This window comes from Chionomys nivalis, chromosome 18 (genome assembly GCF_950005125.1).
Source record: "Chionomys nivalis chromosome 18, mChiNiv1.1, whole genome shotgun sequence".
NCBI classification, from domain to species: Eukaryota; Metazoa; Chordata; class Mammalia; order Rodentia; family Cricetidae; genus Chionomys; species Chionomys nivalis.
In genome coordinates, this window is record NC_080103.1 from 28,658,875 (window position 1) to 28,672,056 (window position 13,182).

The 13,182-nt window shown below is 44.4% G+C and overlaps 1 non-coding gene across 1 annotated transcript; it reads right to left on the bottom strand.

The window, feature by feature from the left end:
• Positions 1-8,362: 8,362 nt before the first annotated feature.
• LOC130890283 (U1 spliceosomal RNA) lies at positions 8,363-8,518 on the bottom strand. The gene has a single exon (XR_009058723.1). It is a non-coding gene; the product is annotated as a U1 spliceosomal RNA (small nuclear RNA).
• Between the last annotated feature and the right edge of the window lie 4,664 nt (positions 8,519-13,182).

Genomic DNA, 13,182 nt, shown 5'->3' on the forward strand with positions numbered 1-13,182 from the left:
TCTGCCTCCCAAGTGCTGGGATTAAAGGCATGCGCCACCACCTCCTGGCTAAGTTTTAGAATCTTGTTTATTTTTAACTATGTGTATCTGTGTGTGGATATCTGGACGTGAGTGCCGGTACTCATAGGGGGCATTGGCACCAAGTCCCTTAGAGCTGGACTATAGATGTTGTAAGATGTTAGACAGGGATGCTGGGAATGGGACTGGATCCTCTGCAGGAACAGCACATGATCCTCATCATGGAGCATCTCCCTCTCCTCTTGTAATGTCATTTTAAAGATCCAAACTAAGATATCAGCGAATATACAAGAAACATTACAGTATGTACCCAGAATGAAGGGCCATTCCCTTGCAAGACTCCATTTCTATATAGCATTTGACTACAGGGTACCACAAGCAGATAATGCTGAATCTCTGATGTAACAAACACTATTGTGCTATCAGGTACCAGAAACCTCACTTAGTTACTTGGGCAAACTCATCAGCACTTCTTTCCACTACATTGAATTCACCCCATCTCCCTATAGACTCCATTTCTTCCTTTTACAGATAGACATTTGTAGTGAGTATGGTGGCATGTGCCTGAAATCCCAGCTCCTTGGAAGCAGAGGAGGGAGGGTGGTGAATTGAAGTCATCCTGAGAAAGCATGCCTTAAAAATAAAAACAGAGGGGAGGGGGAAGGAGGGGAAGGGAGGAAGGGAGGGAGGGAGGGAAGGAGGGAGGGAGGGAGAGGGAGGGAGCTCTTTACTAGCTGACCAATGTCCAAATGTATGACTCTCCATGGTGGATGTGATTTATGCACAAACTACACCACCCCTAGGTGATGACAGCGGGGAAAATTAAAGACATCTATCTATAAGAGACCTGACAGAATTTGCAAAACAGCAGTAGATAGAAGCTGAGGGGGAAGTGATGAGCCGAGGATAATGCCCAGAACTCTGAGCCTTTACTTCCTGAATGGTGATGTCATTTTCTAAAACAGAGCCATGGGGTGTTCTTGGGGGCACCAGGGCTCCAGTCACGGCTTGTGTTGTGTAGAATGTGAAGCATTTGCTGGACAGCAAGGTGGAGACACCTAAGAAGCACATGGGTACACAGAGCGGATGCTCAGGAGAGGAGGGTGAACCCATCAGTGTGAGAGTCACTCTCCAATAGGGAGTGGGAACATGGTCTCCTGAGACAGTCTGTGGCTGACAGCTTGTCGCTCCACCTAGTAGTAGAAACTCAGACAAGGTGATGGCTTCTCGTCTGCGTCTTCTGGGTTCAGAAGGTGGGGACAAGAAGAGTGCCCACCTTACCATGTCATGAAGATGAAACCGTTTTGATAGCACACAGCAATCAGAGTACACATTGCAAATGTCTTTCAAGTAATCCTCTTTAAGAAAGAATATATAGAGTAATTATTTTTTTTCAAAAAGCAGAATTTGTTGTGGAGAATAGTAAGTGGAAGAGAAACCTGAATAAAACTTTCTAGTTTCACTTGCTTTTAGTTATGTGGCTTTGTTTGGTTGGATACTTGGTTAGTTGGTTTGGTTTTCTCTTTGTTTTGGCTTTTTAAAATGAGGTCTAATACAGCCAGGCTGGCATCTGATCTGCTATGTTTCTATAGCTGACTTTTAACTCCTGATCTTTCTGTCCTCAAAGTCACTTATACTTTCTTTACAACCACATTTAAAGGCCTTGTATTTAAACATTAGAGCCCCAGTGACTTTACTGCAAATGACACTTTGGATGCACGGGTCAGATGGAGATGGCTCCCAAGTTGCTTTGGGGGAACTTAGAGGCCATTTATCCCAAACCAGCTGAAACAGCTGTCTCTTCACCTGAGCCCCAGTGTCTGTTGGATAACTTTTGACTTTCTGGGAGCAAAACCTGCACACTCAGTTTGTACAAACCCAGTCATTTTCAGCACAAGGTCCCATGGAGAGCATAGTTTGGTTGAGCATAGGCACCCGGCCAATAGCTTTGCTTCTGCTTACTATAACTTGCCTTCCCCAACACCTCAGGAATCCGTTTCTTTGCTTCTCTTTTTAATTTTATTCATGATTACTGTGTGTGTGCATACTATATGGACATCAGGCAACCATGCTATGATCACGCATGCGGAGGTCAGAGGACAGCATTGATGGAGTCTGTTCTCTCCTTCTACCTATACATGGACTCCAGAGATTGAACTTAAGTCTGCAGGCCTGCGCAGCAAGCGCCTTTGCCCACTGAGCCATCTCCTAAACCATCACCCTGAGGAGACAGATTTGAGACTTTTGCTCGTCTCTACATGACAGAAGCCTTATAAATAAAGTCTCCTTTGCAAAACTTGTCCTATCAGAGATTGGTGTGCTGTGCTGGTTTAGGCTTTGGTGACCGTGTCAACATCTTAAGACGTGGTAAAGAAAGAACAGATGTTGGGCTGGAGAGATGGCTCAGTGGTTAAGAGCACTGTCTGCTTTTCCAGAGGTCCTGAGTTCAATTCCCAGTAACCACATGGTGGCTCCAAACCATCTGTAATGAGATCTGGCGCCCTGCTCTGGCGTGTGGGTATACATGGAGGCAGAAAGTTGTATACATAAAAAAAAAATAAATCTTTAAAAAAAAAAGAAGAAAGAACAGATGCGACACTTCCACCAACTTCTCCCCTCTCGGGAGACACGAACGCGAGGACACTGAAGCACAAATGGGAGAAGAGTCAGGGCTCTGCTCCTAGTGCAAGAGCCTCAATTTAACGGGCAAGCTGCCAGATTATTTTACATTGAAAACACATTTGAGTCTAATGTAGACAGAAGAGAAATTACATGTTTAGCAGCAATAAAAGGAGGTATCTGGTGTTCTTCATATACTTATAAGAAGTCTATTTAAATAACAAGTGAATATACTACATTGAGAAAAAACTAGTCTCTCAAGAGGAGTTCAAAACCATCTCGAGTCAAAAATAAGCTGTCTCCTTCAGAGATTCCTGGTTGAATAATTAATATGCATGGAGTATCCTAAAAGAAAAATTGCCCAAGATCCCTGAGAATTACTGTCTAATAATTTCCTCAGACTTTATATAATTAGACATCACAGACGCAAAATTAATATGCCTGGCATGAAGTTAACCTTTCCCCCTCATCCTTATATCTGGCAAGGCTCATAGTGCACTAATGGCTAAAAATTAAAGAAATAAGCATGTTTTTAAGAGAATTTATGTTATGGGAGTTCCCTGCTAGTTTACTTCTAGCACTTCCAACACGAATGTGTGAGGGTTTCCTCATGCCAAGCACTTCTCTGCCAACATGAACTGGGTGTCCTGTCATTCGATTTAATACTGGCAGGGTCTACCTGGAGCCACCAACCCCACAAGTCAAGGACTGCCTACCCCAAGACTGTCTCACTCCAGACACCAGTGGCAAGACCTGGGTTGCCACCCACACTTCTTATTGACCAGCTAGCTACTCATCAAGGGTTCTTGCTCTTTCCTCCTCCTGTCTAGTGGGTCACAAGAATAGTTCATAGGATTCAGGAGAAAAGCTTCTTACCATCACCTGTTTATTATAAAAGACTCATCAGGAACAGCCCGCTGAGGAGAGGCATAGGAATGCTGTGGAAGCACAGCAGAGGTTCCATGCTCTCTCTGGGTACCGCCCTCCCAGCTCCTCTAATTGTTCACCGATTTGGAAGCTCTCTGAACCCTGCGTTTGTTTTATTGAGAGGTTCTATTTTCTAGGAGTAGTTGATAAACCAATAGGCACTCATGATTCTGTTAAATCTCCAGCCCCTTGCTTCTCCTCAGACCCATAGGGCCGACTGCACCGAGAGCTTGGTTTCTCTAGCAACCATCCACCATCATGAAGCCATCTAGGGTCACCCCGGCAACATGAACTCAGCTGTAGTCTAAAGCCGTTTACAGATTACAGAAGATGTTTCTATCACCCTCATTAGTGAGGAGATTTTAAGAGTTTTGAATGTTCCATGTCAGAAACTAGGAACTAAGACCAAATATGTCCATGTTTTATTGCCACAGATAGAAAAAGAAGCCTAGGAACTGTTAGCAGAAGTTTTGTAATCTTGTAGTTTTCTAATGCACTGAGTGAACTCGGCCCCCAGAAAAGCATTCGTTGAGACAGAGACTTTCAAGCTTAAGTTTTGCCAACTCTAAACTGTAAGTTAGCATTTATTATAAGAGACATGAATCAGGACCATCTAGCTGGAGTGAGGAATCAGGAAGGTGCAGAGAAGCAAGGTGCTTCCACACGCTTGCTAGAGTGGCCCTTCCAGCATATGGGGCCATAGAGCGTCACCGAATTTTAGATGACATTTAAAATATGAAACATCTTAACTTAGGTCCCCCTGAAACAAAGATTCAAGTACAAGTAATTTACTTGGGAGTTACAGGAAACGCCATCTGGAGAGTAGAGGACAATGAGGCCAGGAAGGAAGAAAAGACAATCGGTAGAGGATGTTGTCTGCAAGCCTAGCAACCCCTGTGAACAGCTGGAACGCATTTCCCATGGATTCACTCCACAGTGGTGTCACAGTACCCTAAGCTCCACTCACCTCCTCTTCCCCCCAAAAAAGAGATTTAGCTTCCAGATCCCATCACCCATCGGTGAGAGCTGCTCCCTGGTTCGTATCCTGGCCCTTTTGTTAGTTGCACGCATGCAAGAGTCCAGAAAGAAAAACAACCCAAAGCATAGAGAGATACTGAAATTGGCAAGTCAGAAGGGACAGTGCATTGTACCAAAGATAACAGGGAGGTGTGAGATAAATAGAGCTGGGTTTATGGAATGCTTCACCTTGCATACAAGAGACCCCAGATTCAAACCCCAGCACCAGAAGAGAAACTTCAAAAATGATAATAAGCTTCTCTGGATTATTCAAATAAAAGGCTGTTTCTCTGACACGGGGAGACAGCTCGGCTGGTGAAGTGTTGCTACTCAAGCCACCGCCTTCTCTAAACTCAGTTTCCAGCATCCATGCAGATAGCCAGATATGGTGGCACATTTCTAATCCCACGCTAAGGAAGCCTGGGAGAGGGACCACTGGGGCTTGCTGACCAGTCAGCCACACCTAACCTGTGAGCCCAGGTCCTAGTGAGAGATCCTACAACAAAAACAAAGGAACAAAACAAGATAGACAGGAGGGGCACCCAGGTTGTCCACTGATTTCCACATGCATCTGGGTGCACACACACACTAGCATACGTGTGTGTGTGTGTGTGTGTGTGTGTGTGTGTGTGTGTGTGGTTCTTCTGCTGCCATTCCTAGCAAAATTCCTCAAAAATTTTCTAGCTTCTGTCTCCGAATGTTCTCAGCTCATTCTCACTTGAACATACTGCACTCAGATTTCTGGGGCACATCACACCAAAGCCATCAAAGCTATCCTAATGGAGTCACCAGGGCCCTGCTAATCGCCCTAATTCTCACTTGACTTACTTGACTTATTAGCACCATTGAATGCGGTTTGTTCTCTCCCTTTCCAATCACATCCTTCCTTGGCTTCTCCTACTAATCTGCTGATCCTTTTTCTGTCTAGAGGACTCCTTCTTTGCTTGATGCCGCTCCTTATTTTCTTGGCTTTCTAAAATCAGAACACCCGGAGCTCAGGGCACGGAAGCTTCTGCCTCAGCTACTCCTTCTATGACCTCATCCAGTCCCGTGGCTCTTGACCATGATCTGCATGCAATATTGCAAATGTTATTATTCTCCAAGCCCAAAACTTCTGATGCTACAAATAAAAAGCTTACTCCCTGTACAATCACCTCATTTGATTAACAGTGGGCCTTAGACCTTGGATTTATCTTCAACACCCTTCTTTACGTCACGTGACACATCAAGTCTGCAGAGTCTGCAGCACACCTGTATCTTACTTAACTCTGTAGTCAGAGATTGGAATGGTAGCTCACACCTATAATCCCAACCCCTGGGAGGCAGAGGCACAAGAGCAGAGGTTCAAGGTCAACCTTAGCTACTCGGTAAGTATCTTGATTACTTTTCTATTGCTGTGATAAAATACCATTACCAGGCAACTTAGAGAAGAAAGAGTTTATTTGGGGCTTTGAGACAGACAGACAGACACACACACACACACACACACACAGAGAGAGAGAACACATGTATGTAGTTTGGAGGGAAAACTGATGTGGGTGGGGATGGCAGGGGAGGAAGTGAAGAGGAAGGATGAGGGTTGATCAAAACATTATATGAACTAATGAAGTTCTCGATAAAATTAACAGTAGATAAAATACACTATTATCTATTTGGAAAGGGTATCCAGTTTTCTGGAGCAATTTGTTGTTCCTTTCACAACTGCTATGAAGCTCAGGTGAGGAAAATTGGAGGCAACCTGATCCCCACATCAGCCTTCACTTTGCTCTGCTACCTCTCTTTCTGCTGCCTCCCTGCCTCGCAGCCCTTCAGAGAAACCCTAGGTCTGAGCACAGAGGACAGTTCCCACTGGGAGCCCCTGACCGGTGGCTTCAGCGCAGCCCCTCATTCAGGCCCTTGCAGCTTTGCTGTATGACCGGTCTGAGCTGCTTCGTAGGAACTATGCTCCTCTCCTCTGTCAAACCGGAACAAATGAAAAGAGCCTTGAGGCCCCGGACTGAGAAAGCATTCCAGGTACAGGTTGCAGGCACCAGGTGCCAGTTTCTATTCTCACTCAGGAGGACTCTGAATATTTGTAGTCCCGGGCAGGTGTATGAGCAGTGTGAAAGGGTATTGTAGAATGAGGTTGATTAACAGCAGGACCTCTGCATACCTTCTGAAAGGTTCTAAAATGTAGAACTATAGTACTGACCTAAATGTATGGTGGACCTTGACATTTTAAAGAGTATTTAACTTTTCCATAGCTTCTAAAGGATGGAAGAAACACACACACACACAATTGGGCAGCCATCTACTGTGCAATGAATTCAGAGAAGTCAGAAATAAAATGGTTTCTGTGAGACGTTCTAATTTTTATGGGAGAAAAGTGATGCACTGGTCTCGATGACAAACAGGACAAAGGAACAAAGGGACGCTTGCTCACAAAACCATCTGCACCTGTCAAGCTTGCTTTTTCAAGAAAGGGTGACACCTTTGACATTTAACCCACTAGACACTGCTATCGACCACGCACATGAAGGCATTACAATTCATTGGCAACCGAATAGATATGAACTCTAGTCAAGTTATCCTGTCAAGTTATGCCTCCAGGTGTGTTAAAGACACCCACAGGCACACACATGTCTCAAAATTCCCAAAACAAAACAGGCAAATCAATGGGTTATGGCAAACACAAGTAATTTTTAAAACCCACGGGGAGCAAGGAAACCAGCTTCTGAGTTCCAGATTCTGAATTACCACTGACCTGCGATTTGTGGGGCCCATACCTCCTCCTCTTCATAGGGATATCCTCTTGGGCTGTAGGGACCCCACATATTCTGAGTTACCTTTTCATTCTTCTGGGTGGCACAGGCCTGTTGTACTCAGGTGAGAAGACAGAGGAATTCGTCCCTATCACATGGGCAGAGGTGGTATTCGGTTACCTTCTATCGGCTAGATTATGGGGTTAAGGAACTTGATCAGCTTACAGTCTGTGAGTGTTCAGACACAGTAGTGCAAGCAACGGGGTGGATGCCGGTGCACTAAGGGCCCTGCATTGAGGAGACACCAAAATTTGACAGAGAATCCAGTCAGATACTAATTTTTTTCTAAATCATAACTGCCCAGGGGCTGTTAGTAAAGGAGAAGTGGGGGCGGGGGAGGCCGAAGCAGTGAGGTCTTCAGCAGTGAAGGCGGACCGGCTATGCAGGACCGGTTGTGCAGGAGCTTGTCAGCCTGCATCTGCTATTTATAGCGCTACCATTGACTCTATGTCAACACAGCCATCTCCGGACTGGAGATGACTAACAGTTTGGGTTGATTTGGTTTAATTAGATTGGATTAATATGGCCACCGCACAGTTGCGTGGGAGGACCATTAATTAACCATCTCAACTAGATGTTGTTGTTTTTAAGTGTAAAACGCTCTTTCCCCAAATTTGGATTAAATGTATGCACTTGTATGCCAACCCTCTTCTCCCTCGGATTCCCACCAGAAGCCTGTGGACCACACAAGCTCACAAAAGCAGCTGCTAGTGAGCTCAAGGGGGAGTTCCACATCTGAGCTAAAGCGGTCACTTGTGGTGAAGATGAAGAGGCACAATTCCTGGGTCAACAGAAAGCCCTTCTCTGCCACTGGCAGTGAGCCCTTGGGCCAAGCTTTGGGATTTCTTTTCTTTTTAGTGCCTTGTCTCTTTGGCAACTCTGGAATCGGACCCAGTGCTTCATGCATACTAGGCAACTGTTGTACCTTCTCCCAGCCCTTGTGTGGGTTTCTTCCTTTTGTTAGGAAAATTTCATTTCAACAGGGGAGAACGTGTATCCAGCTCCCCCACCGCCACCAAGTATGCCGTTGAGTTTGTGGCAGTCACGGGGGTCAGCATATCTGGTGTGCGTTGGATAAGCCTCACCCTGGGAAAACCCCTTTCATTACCGTGGTATCTCCCCTGACAGGTAAGGATTTGTGTGCGTTTCTTTATTCCACCAAACTCATCTCACCTCTAAAATCAAGCTAATAATGATGTGTATCCTTTGGGGGTTTCAGAGTTCAATGGTATGATCAGCTGAAAGTATTCCCAGAATGCCTGCCACAGCCTGAGCAACAAATGCCAGACATTATTATTGGAACTCACAACGGGCTAAAGGAAACTTTGTAGACTGGTTCTACTGGACACGTTTGGATCAGCATATCCAGTAGTCGGGGGTTTTATACCTCAATTCTGTTCAGTTTCTTCAGGGACAGAGCCCAGGGCCCTTGTATATGACAGGCAAGCATCCTCCCTCTGAGTCACACCCCCAGTTGATAATTTGGTTCTGTTGATAATTTGGTCTCAATAATTCCTCATTATAGGAGGCTGCCCTGTGTACCATGTTATGGTTAGTGGCATATGGGGGGGCTGTTCTGTGTACTGTGGGATGTTTACTGACATTTGATGAGGGGGTGTCCTATGTACTGTGGGATGGTTAATGACATTTGGGATGGCTGTCCTGTATACTGTGGGATGGTTAGTGGCATTATGGGGGTTGACCTGTATACTGTGGCATAGTTAGTGATATTGAGGGGGCTTTCCTATGTATTGTGGGATGATTAGCAACATGGGGGTGGCTGTCCTGTATATTGTGGGCTAATTAGGGGCATGCCTGACTTCCAGCCACTGTATCACCTCTTCACAACTGAAACAAAGCCTCTTCAGATGTTGTAGATTTGGCAAGATCACCCCATTTTGAGAATCTCTATAGAAAACACATCATCTTTACCATATCATTCTTCCTATTGCCTGCTTAGTTATTTCCTCTCTATAGCTAAATGATAAATTACATAGCAAAAAGTCTTAAAATGAAAATTTCTTTTATTTTTTAATATAAGACTATGAAGAAAACTTACTTCCATGATCTCAGTGCCAGGCACATGATGCAGAAACGGACTGATGGCTACACATTTGAACATTTTTCAGATGGATGAATGGTGTCATATTAGATCAGCTGTCAACTTGACACAGACCTAAGTCATGTGGGAGGTGGGAACCTCAACTGAAGAACTGAGCAGATTATACTGGCTTGTGTCTGTGGGGTATCTTCTTAACTGTTAAGTGATGTAGGAGGGTCTGGCCCACTTCCGGCAATGCCATCTCCACGCAGGTGGGCCTGGCCTGTATAAGAAAGACAGCTGAGCAAAGCAGAGGGAGCAAGCTAGCAAGCAGCATTCCTTCATGGTCTCCACTTCCTAACTCCAGGTTCCCGGCCTTGATGTCCTCCCTTGGCTTATCTCAGTGATGGCAGTGTGCTGTGAAATAAACCCTTTCCTTCTCAAGTTACTCTTTAGTCATGGTGTTTATCAAAGCAACAAGAAGATAACTAGGACAGAAGGATACATGTTTGAACATTTCAGGTGTGTGTGTGTGCACGCATGTGTGTGTGTGTGTATACACGTATGCACTTTGAGTATTTTCACTTTGTTAAACCATTGTGCTCACCATATGGGTTTACTCTGACTCCAGTACACTCAGGAAGGAGCTAAGTTTGGTTGCACACCCACTCACAGACCCAAAGAAACATGGCAAGCTGGCCCAGCATTGGAACTTGAAGAGAAGAGCAAGGCAGAAGCACCCATCCACTGACATTCGGGGTAAGGAGCCAGAGGCTAAACACAGATTGTCTCCAGGAAACTGGGCCAAGGTCCTTGCTGGGGTCAGAACAAGAGAGGAGCAGGGACTGGGAACAGGAAGTGGCCCAGGAAACTCCCACAGGCAGGCAGAAGGGGATTAGGGCTTTCCAAGACAATGTGTGATATGATCAAGATGGGCTGAGACGTGTCTGAATTAACCCCTGCCAGCCTAGCATCTATTACAGTTTAGTCGATATTGTCCAGGATGGAGATAAACAGGGTAAATAAAACTTTTCCTTAGACACCACTGTTACTGTCTTAATGGCCCATTGATCAAAAGTATTTCATTATGTGAAGAGCGGCATAAACGCACAGCAAAATACCACACGATCAGCGTCATTCAGCAAACAGTTATCAAGTGAACATCATTTCAGCTCTTTCCATATGAATCAAAGAATGATGCAAGCATGCAGGTGATTGCCTGATGTTTCCAGAGCACACAAGCGAGAGTTCTTAAATCCCTAGTTATTTGCTCCTGAGACATAAGTTGGTAAACAAACACGGGTCTCCCGAGTCATACCATGTACACTCACTGTTTCCTTCATACCTCAAGCACGGCTTACAGTCACTCGTTATTTTATTCAGTTAAGATTTACTCGCTTTTAGTTTTGTGGGAATGGTGATGATATTGAAACATACAGCTTCACAGGAGAAGTTTCTTCTGGGGGCTCTGGATTGGGCAAAGCTGTGTGTATTTGCCCTAAGAAGCTGAGTGTTTAGAAAGGTGAGGAGAGACCGATGTATACAGATCATGTCTCCCTTTCCACTGGAATCCTAGACCAGTCCTGAAACTTAACTCTAGGGGTTCACTTGAGTTCTACTTTCATACCTGGCCATGACTTTCTACTCTGGTTCTTATTTCTCTGGGCCTGATTTATAGGTTGCCATTTTAAAGTCTGTGTTTATTATGTTGTAGCTTACTATTTCCGAGTCTGTCATTTGTTATTGTATGTGACCTCACATACTTAGGAAAAATGAGGCAATAGCTGAATAAAAAATGAAATAAAACAATGATCAAAAAATCCGAGATAGCCCTGTAAAAGACGGAGTGAGAACAGTCTTAGGCAGATAATATATGGGAAAGAAGCATTAGGAAGCTCACAGTATTGTTCATTCATTTAATTACTTATTTGCGTACTTTAGTTTTCAGAGATTATTGATTCTGAGAATTCATGATTAAAAAAAAAAAAAACAGCATTCAATTAGGGAAGTAACCCAGTAGTAGAGCACCTTTGAAGTGTGCCCGAGAACCTGGGTTTGGTCGCAGCCCTAAAAAGGCAAAGCAAACCAACATCTTTTGGAAGAGTTAACACGTACGGCTTTATCACTGTTCAGTTTCCTGGGTACCTGTACAGGACAGTGTCTGAGAAGGTGCAGTGAGAAGAGACACAGAAAGGGCAGGGAGGGTAGAGTCGAGGATTACCCTTACTTTGTAATTTATAAACAGGGCTCTGAAGCCGTGTTATCATTTCTTTATCAAACCTGGGGACCACCCACTTCCGCCCTCCTGAAGAGATAACTCCAGCAAAGGAACTGCGCTGCAAGAGAAGCCTTTGGCCAGAGTCTAGCCAACCTTCAATGCATCCTAGCATAATATAACACAATTCAGCATCAGATTCCAAAATGTAGGTGGAGTTATTGATAAAATCATATTGTTACTAAAAATATTATCCCTGGGCTTGGTGAGATGATTCATAAGGAGTGTGGGACTGGAGACATGGCTCAGTGATTAATAAGACAGCTCATGACCACCTGTAACTTCAGCTCCAGGGGACCCAACAACCCTTTCTTGTCTCTGTAGGCCTCTGAATTCATATGTGAATACCCATACAAAGGTACATGCTTAAATAAAAAAAATTTCCATTTAAAATTGGTTCTTTAAGAAAATATTATCCCTGGTTAAATCTGAAGAGTCAAGTGTGAGCTGAATTCCGCACGCTTTCATCCTTTGAAAACTATAAAGAGTTTATTCTACAGACAAGTACAGAGGGTCGATTTCCAAATATGCCCATGCCCAAATATGAAAAGAGCCTATACTCCCTGGTGTTTGGTGGAAACCAGTTGAATGAGCATGGTTTGAGTTTCTACTCTCTTCAAGATCATTTGTAGAGTGACTTACGCGGCTCTAGAAAGTTCTTTGAACCTCAGAAACAGAAAGTTGAGAGTGGCAGCTGATAGCTCTCTTACAGTAACTGGGGTCGGGGTGGGGGGATACCAGGCTTAGCCGTGGAAAGAAAAGGGGGGAAGTAATGTTGAATAGAAGTCAACATTCTGAAAGGGGAAGTGGAGGGGACGGGATTAACTTCTAGCTCTTGGTTGTGCCCAGCCACAGCCCTGGCTTTCCAACTTCTCTTTTCTAGGAAGCTGCTAGCCAATCTTAAAATTAATTAATAATAAAATCGTCATTGCTGGTTTCTGCTAGTTGTCTAGTAGGATCCTCTCCAGGTTATACCTGCATTTAAATGAATTCTCTCTGTAGACTCTATGCCAACCCAATGCTATAATTTTTCCCAATCACTTCAGTGATTCCATTCCTTGTATCTCTGCTGTTTTTTTTTTTTTAAAAAATAATATTTGTGTTTTGTTTGTTGTTTGTTTGTTTTTGTTTTTAGAGACAGGTTTCTCTGTAGCTTTGGAGCCTGTCCTGGAACTAGCTTTTTTTGTTTTGTTTTGTTTTGTTTTTTCGAGACAGGGTTTCTCTGTGGTTTTGGAGCCTGTCCTGGAACTAGCTCTTGTAGACCAGGCTGGTCTTGAACTCACAGAGATCCACCTGCCTCTGCCTCCCGAGTGTGGAACTAGCTTTTGTAGACCAGGTTGACCTCGAACTCATAGAGATCCGCCTGCCTCTGCCTCCAAGTGCTGGGATTAAAGACGTGCGCCACCACTGCCCAGCTTGGCAAACTTTCTGAGAAGTAGCAAGGTTTGCAGAGAGAAGGAGGAGGGGACTTGGGTTGGAGCTTC